This window comes from Pinus tabuliformis, chromosome 3_1 (assembly GCF_031772625.1).
Source record: "Pinus tabuliformis cultivar Carrire ecotype Pingquan chromosome 3_1, CPIR1, whole genome shotgun sequence".
Lineage (NCBI taxonomy): Eukaryota > Viridiplantae > Streptophyta > Pinopsida > Pinales > Pinaceae > Pinus > Pinus tabuliformis.
This window is the reverse complement of record NC_142301.1, coordinates 866,651,984-866,665,677: the sequence shown is the minus strand read 5'-3', so window position 1 is coordinate 866,665,677 and position 13,694 is coordinate 866,651,984. Positions and strand designations below refer to the sequence as shown.

Genomic DNA, 13,694 nt, shown 5'->3' with positions numbered 1-13,694 from the left:
GCAGTGTATATGCAGAGTTGGCAGTCGTACAAGATGTACAATGCAGTGTCAGCAGCAACACAGATGCAACATGGTTTAGCTACAGTCAGTGGCAGATGAATTAGAGTTACCGCAGTGGTTGATGGGCAGTGGCAGGCAGGTACAGTTGTCAGATATCAACAATGTGTATGTGAGGATGATGCAGAGACAAGGTGTTGTAGCAGTGCAGCGCTAGAGAACACCTTCTCTAAGAGGGAGTGTTAGTTTTTGTAGCATTCAATAGTGTTCTAGTCTCAAACTTTGTGGAGAGGCTAAAACACATGAGTTCTTCAAAACCCAGAGATTGATTCTGGAAATTCCACCTAAAGATGGCTCAATTAAATTAATTGATCGATAATTAAAAAAATGCCTAAGTCTAACTTTAGGAAATCGATTAATTAATAGTAATTAATTGAGAAATGTGAGAATTCTATAGAAACTCACACAGATTGACTTAGAGATAATCTCAGCCACTGATTAAGTTTTAATCTTGATCATTGAAGTTTCAACTGGAGATTATAAGAGGTCGTTGGGGTGATGGAGAACACGCACAATATAGATACTCAGTGATCTAAACAATTCAATTTTCCAATGCAAATGATTCAGCGAGAGAGATCGAGTAGCATGTGGCAGAGGAGCAGAGTAGCAAATTTCCAGAGGAGATTTCCAATTCCGAAAAAGTCAACTGAGAGAGGGACGAGTTTTCCTCAAGGAGTTGTGCAAGACCTATGCAGAGGGTTTCTGGGGAGAGTTTGATTCAACCAAAGGAGTCAATTTAGTTGGTGGAGGCCAAGCAAATCACTTTTTGAGGCAAAGACAGGCAAAGTTGCAGGATTCAATGAGTTTCGAAAGCAGGGCAGATAGAGCTTACGCAAGCACTATGCAGAGGCTCATGCAGGGGCAAGTCGTACAACCCAGTTTGACTAGATTTCGAAGCAGAATCAATTGGGGTATGGAGGTATTTGCCTCAAAGATATTTTGCCAATATTTCTTTTAGATTGGATTGCCAATTGGGCATCCATAGGTTTTGTACTCAAATTTTGTTGCTACATAATAATAAAACCGTCATTTGTTGCACTGGTTTTCCCACAATGAGTTTTTCCAGGGACAATTGTCGAAAAATAATTGTGTCCAAATTATTTTGTGCTAGCATTTCTCAGTTTCCAACATTTTATTTTCAGCAACGTTTTTATGTTGAAAATTGCAGTTGTGATTTTATTCATTATTTGTCGTAGCAAATAAACTGCATAATTTAATTTACAGTTAGAAGAATAATTTCCAGTTGCTACAATAGACTTGTAAATTTTCAAAGACATTTGTACATCATCTTAGACTACAGTAAGGGTGACTAGTCTCTTTGACTTCAAACACACATCCTAGTTTAAAAATACAAGGATGAATTAGAAGGGGTTGTGATCGCAATCTGGCACCAAAAGAGGTAATTTGCTACCTCGCCTCACCTAGTTAAAAATCCAAACTCATTATTTTTTAAATTATGTTTTTATAAAATATAAAAATATAAAAATTAGAAAATATAATAGTAAGTAGAGAAACATTTCACTAGCTTGAAATTAATTTCCATTTTTTAGCTTATTTCATCACTTGGATTATGCTTGAATCTTATCCATTTGACCCAAGAAAGATTTAGCTTGCTTGTCTAGCATAGGAAACGTTGATTTGAAGCAAATTTAAGTGGTTTTCCAAGCATTTTGCAAGTCTGCAATATCATTTACAGCAACAGATTTGAGTGGTAAGTGAAGCCCTTCTTCAGGGGTTTGAGCTAAAAGATACATACTTGTAAACCTTTCTCATGTTTTCACTTTTGAGCAATAAAAAGATACATACTTGTAAACCTTTGTCATGTTTTCACTTTTGAGCAATATATTATCATTATTTCAAGTGAATAATCAATTTCCAACTTGCTAGAAATTAATTTTCTGCATAAATATAATTATGAATTTTAACCCATTGGGAATTTGACCCCCTTCGTTAAGTAACATTTTCCAAATTGTCATATCTTTCAAATTACTTATTCATTTTAAGTGTCAGACTGCTCATATTGTTGCTTATTCATTGTCCTAACACTCGGACCCTTTGATCTCAACTTAATAGATCATTTATACACATGGGTGGTCCCAAAAGGAGGTTTAACTCTAGCCCCTGCATTTTGTAGAAAATCCACGAAATTTTAATAAGCTAATAGGAGCAATCTGAAATAAAATTTCGTCTCACATAAACACAGAATTTCTCTACTAGATGCAGCAGAATAGGAACAAAAATAAAAGCACAGCCACACAATTAAAAAACACAGAATTGTAGTCCCAGGGGGGTAGCTCAATTGGTAATCTGAAATATGTGAAATCGTTGAAACTCGAGAGACCCAAGTTCGAATCCCCCTGTTTGTGACCTGGTTTACGAAGAGGAGAACAGGTCGTAGACCCCGAGAGGTTTACTAGTAGTTACAAGTCAGGCGGGCTGTTGAGTTCCTCTAGATCACAAAAAATACACAGAATTGTCTAGGGAACCCAATTGGGAAAACCTCTGCTTGATGAGAATTTTATTGATAGCAAAAACTGAGCAATTGATCTCTTACAAAATACAATTGTTTCAATATGAAAGACACTTGTCTTTCCTACTTGATCTAAGCTTGAAACCTTTGCAAGACTACTGATCTTTGTTGCCTCTACCAACCTGTGCACAAGCTTCTCTTGCACATTCTTCATCTCACAAGCTCCATGCACAAACTTGTGCTTCCTATTTTGCTTGGTTTCACCAACTCGTGCTCACTAAAACAATGATTAAACTTGTCCCTTCGTTCTTTCTTTTAAAGGCAATTTGAATGGTTAAAATTAGTGAATTTCTAATTAAGGAAGTGAGCTAGAGTTTTTCTAGTTAACAAAAGTCAACAGAACTAGTTAACTGGATCCTCCTAAAATTTAGGAGGCTACCTCCACTTAAGCTTTTAGTTCCCAATTTAACTCACAGTATAAAATCAAGAACTTGACTTCCAATTTCAACACTCCTAATTTTCAAGGAAACTCCTAAATTTTAGGAATTCGACCATGCACAAAAAGGAACTCGACTTTGACTCCATGAATTAAGACACAAATCAAGGAATCACCTTTCTCGCTAATTTCAACACTCCCTCTTAGTGAGGAAGGTGTTCCTGGAAGAACTTCGTCCACCTAGATCTGTCCCCAACACTATCCAGTTCTTCACTGCTGCAGCTGCTCCCTCTGAACTAGAAGGCTTCCCTGCTTTCTTTTGCGGAATCTTCTTTGAAGATGTAATACCCTCCGCTATTATAGAAACATTTTATTTTGTATGTAACTATTATTAGTATGTTGGCATATGAACCATGATGCACTGATTATCAGGGATAGCTGAAGTAATTAAATAAATAAATTGATGAATAAAGTTGGAAATTGTGGGGAAAGAAACACTAGAGTAAAAACTTAAAAAGATGCTTGCCCAAATCTGAAGTGAATCAAATTTGATCTAAATTCCTTAAATAAATATACTCAATTGAAGATTAATACTGAGTAAAGCACTGCAGGAAATAAAAGCAGGCTTTATGAGGAAAACTAAAGAAAAGCCTAAGCTGAAGGTTTAATAGGTCCCTAAAAGGCGGAACACTGCCAAGGAAAAATCTATGGGAAAAATAATGTTAAAAAAAATATTATGAGGAATCAGAGGGGGTTGTTGATTCCAAGCAAGATCATCTTAGCTTGGGGGAGATCAGAGGTTGATCCAAGGTTGTGTGGATCAGTGTTGTCCCAGATACAATTTCCATATTGGACTGTTGGTTAGAGACTTTGTTTTATGTTATTAGTCATATATGATGGATTAGAGTAAATTATGCTTGTCGCACCTTTGGATTTAATGTTAATTTCTGTTGTGAGAATGACCTTGGTAATTTATTTTTATGAATGAGAATTTATGCTTCTACTTTTCTAATAAAGAGATTATGCTTTAGAACTTAGTTGTAGGGCTTTGTTATGTGATTACATTCAGCATTGAGGTTAGGAGAGCATAGAGTTTAATCTATGCATGACTATAACAACGACAACAGAGAACCCCTGGGAACCCCTTCTTGGAGATGGGGTTGCATGCACAGTTGCATGTGTAGTTGTGTGGGTAAATTAGGATGGGGGGGTGATTAACTAATTGGTGGGAGTCCTTATATCTAGTTATGAAGGGTACCTTAGTAAACTGGTTCAACCTTAAGTACCTTTTTCCCAAAAGGAACCAACAGACAATCACCAGAGTTCTAATAGCTACAAATCAGAAAGGTAAGGGTTCCAGGGTTTAAAGTAGGAACGACTCAACATGACGGGAGGCAGTAGACATCAGGAGTAACCCCCAAGTGAGGGAGAAAGAGTATTAAGGATAAATCCCATCGTGTACTATTGCATCAGAGAAGAAACTATAAGGCGGAAAGTTGTAGTGGATTTATAACATATTGCCATTATAGTCTCAAAATGGAAATCCCAAAAACAACTAGCTACTAATCATTGTTCATTCCCGGAATGCCGTTAAGCTCAAGGAATCAACTCAAGTTACCAACTGTAGTTTAGTTATGAAGTAGCTTAGTTACTGATTGTGGATTTTATGGCAAAATAACTTTAAGCTACCAATTATAAATTTCATACACAGTATATTGATGAGTGTACTCAAAAGAGAAACGATGCAATAAGAAATATGGAATTTGGGGCAAATAAAGACTAAAACATACACAGAAAATAAATTCTTCAGTTCAAGAAATTAGGGCTAGAAGCACATGATTTTGGAAAAGAAATTGCCATAGAACAGCACACACAATCATATCCACAGTCATTGAAAATACAATTCTTTTTAAAGCAATTAGCAAACATTACAGCATATTCGAAGGTAAATAGACATTATCAATTTAACATGAGTCTGTAGTGACTGACATTATGGTACGAGAAAGGATAAACTTTGGACTAGACTAGAACGGTATTTTTATTACAGGCAGAGAACAAGATTTATGTTTATAATGAATCCCATCCTACAAAAAAAGAAGGAATTGTTCCTCAAGCTAACCAAACAGAAGCATGCCATACGCCCATATCTGTGCTCTAATGTATAAACAAGAGAAGTAATTGAAAGACAAAGAGTGCAAACCACACCGATATCAAGCTTCATTATTATAGATTAACAAAAAGAAAACTCATTCATGATAACCAATAGGACGATCCGGAGGCATTCTTATCGCCAAATGCAAACATGGTAGAAATAAGCATTCATTATGAATAACTATACAGAAAGCAAGATGTATTATTATCACCAATTCACAACATACTAGAAAGATAGGATAATTATATAAATGTAACCTGAGAGCAAAGTGCTACGGTAATGTTCAATAAGGAAAATTCTTCATTAGATGAAACTATTACAGTGTTGGCCTCTCTAGGTGAGGCACGTATAAATGCTAATCACAGGAAAGAGGTTGTAGTAATACCTGCACCAGTCAAGCCACAACTTAGTGGGTAGAAGTCATCCTTAATTGAAATTAAAAGAAAATATACCTTAAATCACTAGAAAATTATGAAAGGCAGCATCACCTGTGTGGCGGGCGCAGTACAGAAACCTCCTTACTATAGCCGAATCTGCACAACAGAAACAAAAGAAAAACCCCAACATAAACTAGGTGAATGTGAATGAGCTTATGAATTTATTTGACAAGCAAACCACAGATTACGAAGGGGAAACCTTACTGATAATACTGGGTATCGAGAGTAATTATGTGCTGGCCACCAGAACCCTAAGCCAACCCAGTGGGAACTCTCGCACTCGTCCTGTGAAAGGCAAGGGGTGATTAGAATCGCTCTAAGGATAATATACAAGTATACAATTACCTTGTTGGAAGAAATTGACCTGACGAACCTACGTTGCCCCAGTTGTTGTCTCGGCACTTATATTGAGGGAAGACACTTAAAAGACGAGCAAGTCGAGCACCTGGTTGCCAGACAAATCCCACGTCATGGCTAGGGTCGGCTTCAGCTTGAATGATCAGCACCAGGTGGTCGTGACACACTGACAGCAAAGGCATGCAGGGGAGGAAAGCAAACGCGGTCACAGAGCAATGATGCGGAACCCTCGGCTCTGGTGGCAAAGTGACAAGCCAAATGAATGAAAGGCAAACAGGGCAAAAGGTTAGGGTTTAGACAAAGCAATTTATGCCATTAATGAGGGAGAGGAGATCTGGGTCGTCGAAGTCACATCCCCTCGGCCATAGTGAAGGCCATGTGCCTTAGTACCCATTCACATGGGCCAAGACGCGTGGAGCAAGCCAGTAGGCGATGGGGTGGAAGGGTCGAACAGCTGTAGCGCTGAGTGAGAGACTGAGCATAAACATAGGTAGTATTAACAATTCGGGAGGAAGGACTGCTGATAGGCGCCATTAAATTTCGAAGTAGAACATTATGCAGTTTGATATCCCTTGGAAACGGGGCGTACCTATATTTCGACTCACAATAAATCAATCAAGGGGTATAAAGTGAGAGGGGTTTAATATACGCTATATCCCAATTGTATAACCATACTCAGATACATAAGGTCTTGATCAAACAAGAAGTGATTCATGTAACACTCAAGTGTAGACAAGCGCCAAGTAAATGGAATATCGACTGTAAACATAGGTCGAATAAGGGTGGATGTCATAAGTGTAATGTTAGATACAAGTTCATAATCATGCCATGATTGCTAATAAGGAAAAGAAAAATAAATAAAAGATCAAATAAGTAATGCACCTCATATAGCAATACAGTTAGGAAACACACCTTATACAATACAAAAAAAAAAATGGATATGAACATAGTGAAGTGTTGTTGTGGGATAGGTATCTGACAGAAGACCTGTTCTTTCCCACCATACTCTGCAAGCTCTGCTCCTCATCATCATCATCCTACTCGTTAGCCCAACTACCAACTAGCTTAACCTAAAACTAAGATATTGGTTGAGGCTCCATCTTGAGAACTCTATCCTGCTCTCGCTCAACCATCTCTACTATGTGCACTACCTGCCTTGCTACTCAAGGTTGCACCTGTACCTACCTACAACTTGTAGAGATTCTTCACCCTCACACCTATCTACTTTTTACATTCAGAAGCTAAGTGCTGGAGGTAAGCCTTACCTCTACTGAAGATGATATCATATCCCTCTTCCTCAAGGGTAGCTACCGAAACAAGATTTTGCCTCAATCCTAGAACATAAAGAACTCTGAGATGAAGGGAATTACCTAACTCCCTCTTAAAGCTGACAGTACCAACTCCTCTAGCTACATTCTGACCATCATCTCCTAGATCAATATGGACCTGTATGTCCTCATTCAGGTGGCTGAAACTCTTCCTATTCTCGGTCATGTGGAAGGAAGCTCCTGAATCAATATACCACATATTTCTATCTGTTAAGCTTTCCATGTGATATCAAAGAAAAATCCTTCTTGAATTGGGCAGAAAAGTCATCTACCTTCGTTGATGCAACACCATGATCCTTCCCAGCCCCCTTCTTCTTCCCAAGACACTTAGAAGCATAGTTTCCAAACTCATGGCAATTGAAGCACTTGATTTTACTTAGATCCTTCTTCTTGCCCTTCTCATTGACCCAACCTCTCCTTGGCCCTTCTTGCCCTTAGCCTTGTTACCCTTGCCTGCCAGGGCACAATTCTTCTTGTCCTCTGTCATAATTGATCTCCCTTATATGGTTCCTCTTCGGATCTCTTACTATATGCAGTCAGTCCAAAACCTTTCCCACTTTGATAAGTTCTCTCTCCCACTAACAACATCTTGGAAACCTTTCCACGACTTGTGAAGTCCAAGGCAAAACTCACAAGATCATGATCAAATACAAACTTCACCCACCCCACCTAGTTCATCTCGTACCTGAGTGAAACTTCACAAATATGGGACGATGGGCTCATCCTTGCTCGTCCGGATACTCCTCAACTTCTCCCTAAGGGCAAGCTTCCTAGTATCACTGGTACTCTGATACAACTTGAGGATTGTATCATACATCTCATATGTTGTTTTCTTCTCATGGATATAAGGCATTATATGATCTTTGACCCCTTCTAGAATGATCCTCTTTGCCTTGATATCATTCTTATTATGTTGGGCCAATTGTTGGGGGTCTTGAAGTGGTGTTATTGCCTGCTTGATGTACTCTCCCACCCCATTATCTTCCAGCACTATCGTGATCCTCCCTTTCCAAGCTATGAAGTTCGATGCTCCCCCTAGATAGTGATATGCTCTCAACCCTTGGTAAGTCATACCACTTCCCCTGATAGCTCTCTAAAAACTTGCCCACTAACAGTCTTGTATTCCTTCACATTTTCTACAATTTTGCAAGGCTAAAGTTGCAGAGCAAACTAATTATTTGTTTTCAGCCACATACCAAGGTCTCCATCAAAGTACTTCATCTCAAGTTTGGTAAGAGCTCTCAACACTCAATTATTGTGCTATTTCAAGGCTTTATTTCCAAAAATTAAAGTGTCATTTTTTTGTTGATTTTCATTTTCTACTAATCAAATTTTCATTTTCAAATCAGCAATATTTTTATAAATTAACTCCTAGACTCCATCACCCAATAGATAATATTAGGCACTAGTCTACTAACTTGTGTTGAAGGGTATATACAGTAGGAAACTCTCCCTTGGCCGTGTAGGGGTTTGTAGTATACCTAGGGGGGATAGTATGGGGTACAGAGGGAGGTACCCAAGGGAATAATGTAATAATGGGATGGGCCATAGTTATAAGGTAAGCCCGTGGTATTAGATATATGGTATTGAGAGAACCATGGTAATGACCCATGGTATTGTATGTATGAATCATATATAGAGGCTAGAGACTCCCCATTGAGGGATGTCAAGGAATATTGTATGAACAAACATATGGCTTGTGAAGTGTTCTCCTTCCTTAAGGAGTGAATGTATGGTGTTGCCCTACCTTAAAGGGTTTTGATATTAATAAAGATTTGAATAGATAAACTGCTCTTTATTAATATCAAAACCCTTATAATGTAGTATGCCTAGGGGGGATAATATGGGGTACAGAGGGAAGTACCCAAGGGAATAATGTAATAATGGGATGGGCCATAGTTAATAAATAAAGTGATAACCTGCATCATGTAAGGGACCACAAGTAGTTAGCAATAATGTAATAAGCCCATTGTATTAGATAGATGGTATTGAGAGAACCATGGTAATGACCCATGGTATTGTATGTATGAGGCCTATATAGAGGCTAGAGACTCCCCATGGAGAGATGTGAAGGATTATTGTATGAACAAGCATATGGCTTGTGGAGTGTTCTCCTTCCTTAAGGAGTGATTGTATGGTGTTGCCCTAACTTAAGGGTTTTGATATTAATAAAAATCTGAATAGATAAACTGCTCTTTATTAATATCAAAACCCTTAAGGTAGGGCAACACCATACAATCACTCCTTAAGGAAGGAGAACACTCCACAAGCCATATGCTTGTTCATACAATAATCCTTCACATCTCTCCATGGGGAGTCTCTAGCCTCTATATAGGCCTCATACATACAATATCGTGGTTCCCTCAATACCATCTATCTAATACAATGGACTTATTACATTATTGCTAACTACTTGTGGTCCCTTACATGATATGGGTTAACCACTTTATCTATTACGAATTGTGTGCATAATAAAGTTATACAAAAGTCCATATTGTGGCTAACATCTTTGTATGCAAATAGGGTTTATTGTTTAAGTAAAAATTATCCCAAGTCTTACCTAATAGGTTAGACTTGACCATTCCATGTCTCATTGAAACAATGGATTTTTGAAACAATAGAAATCCATCATGGTGGTGCTAGAAAATGAGGAGAAACCACCTTAAATCACAAGCAGTTTATGTGTATATAATTCTTTGAATTGCTTAAATGGTTATTTGATGTATTTTTAACCCTAGATGATAATAACATTTAATAAACAAGAGAAAGGAATCAATCTTACGAAGCAAGAAGCAGTTTACACCTTTATTTCTTAGGATAGGCTGATCACTGTTGCAAATGCAAATACACACAATCAACTGCATATCCAAGGGGCAATTAAGTAGCCAGATTCAAAACAACTACCTGAGTTTTATTTACCTCTTTTTGTTTGTTTCTTGATCAGTAGTGGAAAACTTGGGGTATTGTAATTTGTAACCTTGGCTAAAAATGTAAAGACAAAGGTAAAACTTCAGAATGAATGACGAATAAGATAATCTGATCAGATTATTGATATGGCATCAAGATGTGATAAGAATTGTCTTGAGTTACGGTTGCATTCTCCTTTGCCAAAATATCATTCAATATAAAACTGTCTAAAGCATTCTCCTTTGCCAAAATATCATTCAATGAAAAACTGTCTAAAACTTCTTCAAATCTTATATAGCAAGAGAAAGAATCCATTAACAGGGCAAAAACGAATGAGAGTGTAAGGGAAGCAAATCCAATGCAAATTATACATCAAATTTAGTCTTCATTAGTATGAAACAGGTGTTAATTTTACAACCAGAAACTAGTTAAAATCTACACAGAATAAGACTTGAAAGATGACTATTGGTCATTCAACCGATTCAGATAAGTATGTCCAGATACAGAGGAAATAATCTCATTGTGGATTTTTCAACATTATTGTTGCATTTTCTCCACAACTGTGATCTCCCCAGCATCTTAGGAAAGTTTAAACTATACCATGTTTCCAAATCAGAGGTGAAACAAAGAGCTAAAAAGAAGCAACTTGGCAGTCTTTGTGTGGTTTTCAGAGTATAATTGGCAGGAAATACTGGGTTCAAAACCAAAGCAAATTCAAAACAATAGAAGATGAAAAATAGCTTTGGAAATAATCAGATATTATGAGAAGAAAACATAAGTCTAGATGCAATTAATCTATGAAATTACTAAGTCTCCCATTAATATATCATTAAAGTGCAAACTTAGACAAAGTATCGTATTTCACCCAATGAGGCAAATACAATCTACCATCTTCCATAATTCCTTTGATAATTAGATGGAAATACATCAAACCTTGTGTATTAAACTACACCAAGTTTTCATATCGGTGGGGAAACGAAGAGCTAACGAGAAGCACCATGGTAGTCTTTGTCTGTGTGGTTTGTGGAATATGATTGCCAAGAAGAACAAGGTTCAAAACCAAAGCAAATTCATAACAATAGAAAATCAGAGATGGATTGGAAATAATATTGTTAGGAAATATGAAAGTCCATATGAGAAATTACCCTGGTCTCCTATTAATCTATTGTTAGAAGTGGAAACTTACAAAGTATCCCATTTCTCCAAACCATTTCAGAATAAAGTTAGATGGGGATACTTCAAACCTTTTGTATCAATAGGATGATCTGGTCTGTACTCCACCAAAGGTTGTTGAAGTCCTAAGGTTACTTGCATGATAAAACCAAGCAATCAAGCCAATGGGGCGTTGGTTCAATGGTGAGGTCAACAAGTATTATGTTGTGAGATTTTCTGGAAAACCTTCATGCTCAAAGTATTGAGTTGTCTGCCAAGGTTCCAATCTTGCTGTCGTTTAGCCCACCAAAATTGCCCGAGTTTTGACAAGGTGAGGCCAGATGCATGTGCAGGCAATTGTAGCAGAATAGCTACCCCTTAAACCTGGCACCTAAGCCACCCTCAGGGCATGTTTCTTGAAGCAGTTCAAACAAAAAAGGGAAAAACAAGCAGTAAATCCTAAAGGGCAGGCATAATGCCAACACCCAAGACTGATTATTTGACAGACAAACATCACTATTCCTTTACCTGTGGGATTGGTCACGGGAATAATCTTATGGCAGAGACGAAGGTCAGTCTTATATTGGTTGGCATAGGTGCAAAAAATGGCATCTCAGATCTCCAGACCATTGGGGACTCCAGATTTGTTGCAGGATGGCTTTCTGGGCAGATCAATATCCTCAAAATTGGATTTGACCATCTTATTGAGCAGGTGACTTCCCATATCTCAAAAGTTTGTCTCATGTTACTGCACCTATTTTTAGATAAATTGAATGGCTTAGTGGATGAATTGTCCAAACCGGTAATGGACGGCCAAGCAAGATCACTGAGGTCAGCACCATCTTTCCTACGAGATGGCTGTTCATGTAGTCATCAACGGATTCTCTAGTTTGTTTCTAGATTGTCTGGTGGTTTCTGGATGGACAATTTGGGAAAGCCTTTTAAATTTTATTGTTTTTATTCTCCGAAAAGATATTATAGATGTTACATACAATTTTACGAAAATAAAATTTTCAGAACGTTTGAAATAGCTGAGCAGATGCAGTAGTGCTGCTTTTACTTGAACTTCTGTTTTCTGAGTGCTAACAGCTCTAGACACTTGCTAAATGCAATGACATCATTCATCTAGAAATAAAGATATTAAGACTTTTTTCTTTGAAAAAGAAAATAAAAAAACATTCATATAATCATTGATCATTGATGTGTTCCACATCATGTGGCTCCCCTGTGACCTGAAACTCGATCTGTAGGTGCATTCTTCCAGCCTTCATCACTAAAACGAGTACACTTCCAGCCTTCATCACTAAAACGAGTACGCTGAGGAATGCCCAGGAGCATTTATCCATAAACAAGTAACTAAATACATCACATGGACAACTGACTTCATCAAATGGTCTGAGACCAATACCCACACAAGAGAGAAGTCATATAAATCCTGTAGCCACGAATAACTGAAATGCAAACCTTACCATGAAACCACAGAGACACGAAAGAGAACTCTTGTGAAGAATAATATACAGAAAGCAGTCAATCCATGGAAAATCGGGTGAGTCTGCTTGATTTCCTTTCCATGAACCCAATACAGAGATTCCAACGCCGTATTCAGGACGCTCCTAATGTTTCAGAAAAGCCTTAATCAACAGGGCACCTAGAAGGTTCAAACTTCAATGCTCGCGATCCCAAGGGCCCAACTTCAAAAATCAGTGGGGCCAATGCAGTCAAAGTCATCCCAAGGCAAAGGTAGCATTCACTCCATTTCAAAAAGCTAAAACCCAAGACAATTACTTAACCATAAACCTCAACAGGGTCTGTCAAACCCAGTTATCTAAAGAGCGGCTATGTTCCTGCGTTGTATATGAATATGATACATAAATAAAACATGCAGTGAACCCAATGAAAGCAACTTAGGATTCTGTGATTGATATACTAACCTCAAACTAGCACAGGAAGAGCAATGGCTACAGCTGCTGCTACTCTGTTGATTTTCCGACCGTTGGAAAATATCAGTCGTCCTCCTCCAAAAACATTATAACTTTCTCTGTACTTTATTCTGCGAACACCGACTTCGAGAATCTATTTACGCCTAACGTGCCTATAACTAACTTTGAGCATAAAATGGGCCGATTTGGCTAACGAAGGACGTTATAAATATAAAGAATTTGATAGTTAGCCGCCTCTTTAGCCACCAACCAGCCCAGCCTGTATTTAATTTTTTTTTTAATTTTCAAAGAATGGACCTGAAAGCACAAGCAATGATTGCGTGACAGCCAAGGCCTTCCTCTCCTTGGGTAGGAATGAAAAGTGGGGGGCACTAACTACCAGGGAAAGATTAGACCGTCAAACATATTAGTAAAGAATGATTTGGTGGGTCCATGAGATGTCAGTTTTTTGAAAAGTG

At 37.9% G+C, this 13,694-nt stretch overlaps 1 protein-coding gene across 5 annotated transcripts in view; it reads right to left on the bottom strand.

The window, feature by feature from the left end:
* The window catches only part of LOC149190333 (glutathione S-transferase TCHQD-like), an 89,897-nt gene extending 76,477 nt beyond the window's left edge, over nucleotides 1-13,420 (bottom strand). For 2 of the 5 annotated variants that reach the window (XM_089412116.1, XM_089412119.1), the window contains exons 1-2: nucleotides 13,228-13,420; nucleotides 12,766-13,140 (exon numbers count right to left, since the gene is read on the bottom strand). The gene's annotated coding sequence lies outside the window, so the exon portion shown is untranslated. Of the gene's footprint in view, nucleotides 1-12,528; nucleotides 12,723-12,765; nucleotides 13,141-13,227 lie in introns of those variants that run through there. The other 3 variants (XM_089412117.1, XM_089412118.1, XM_089412120.1) reach the window with 3 other exon arrangements.
* Nucleotides 13,421-13,694: the final 274 nt, after the last annotated feature.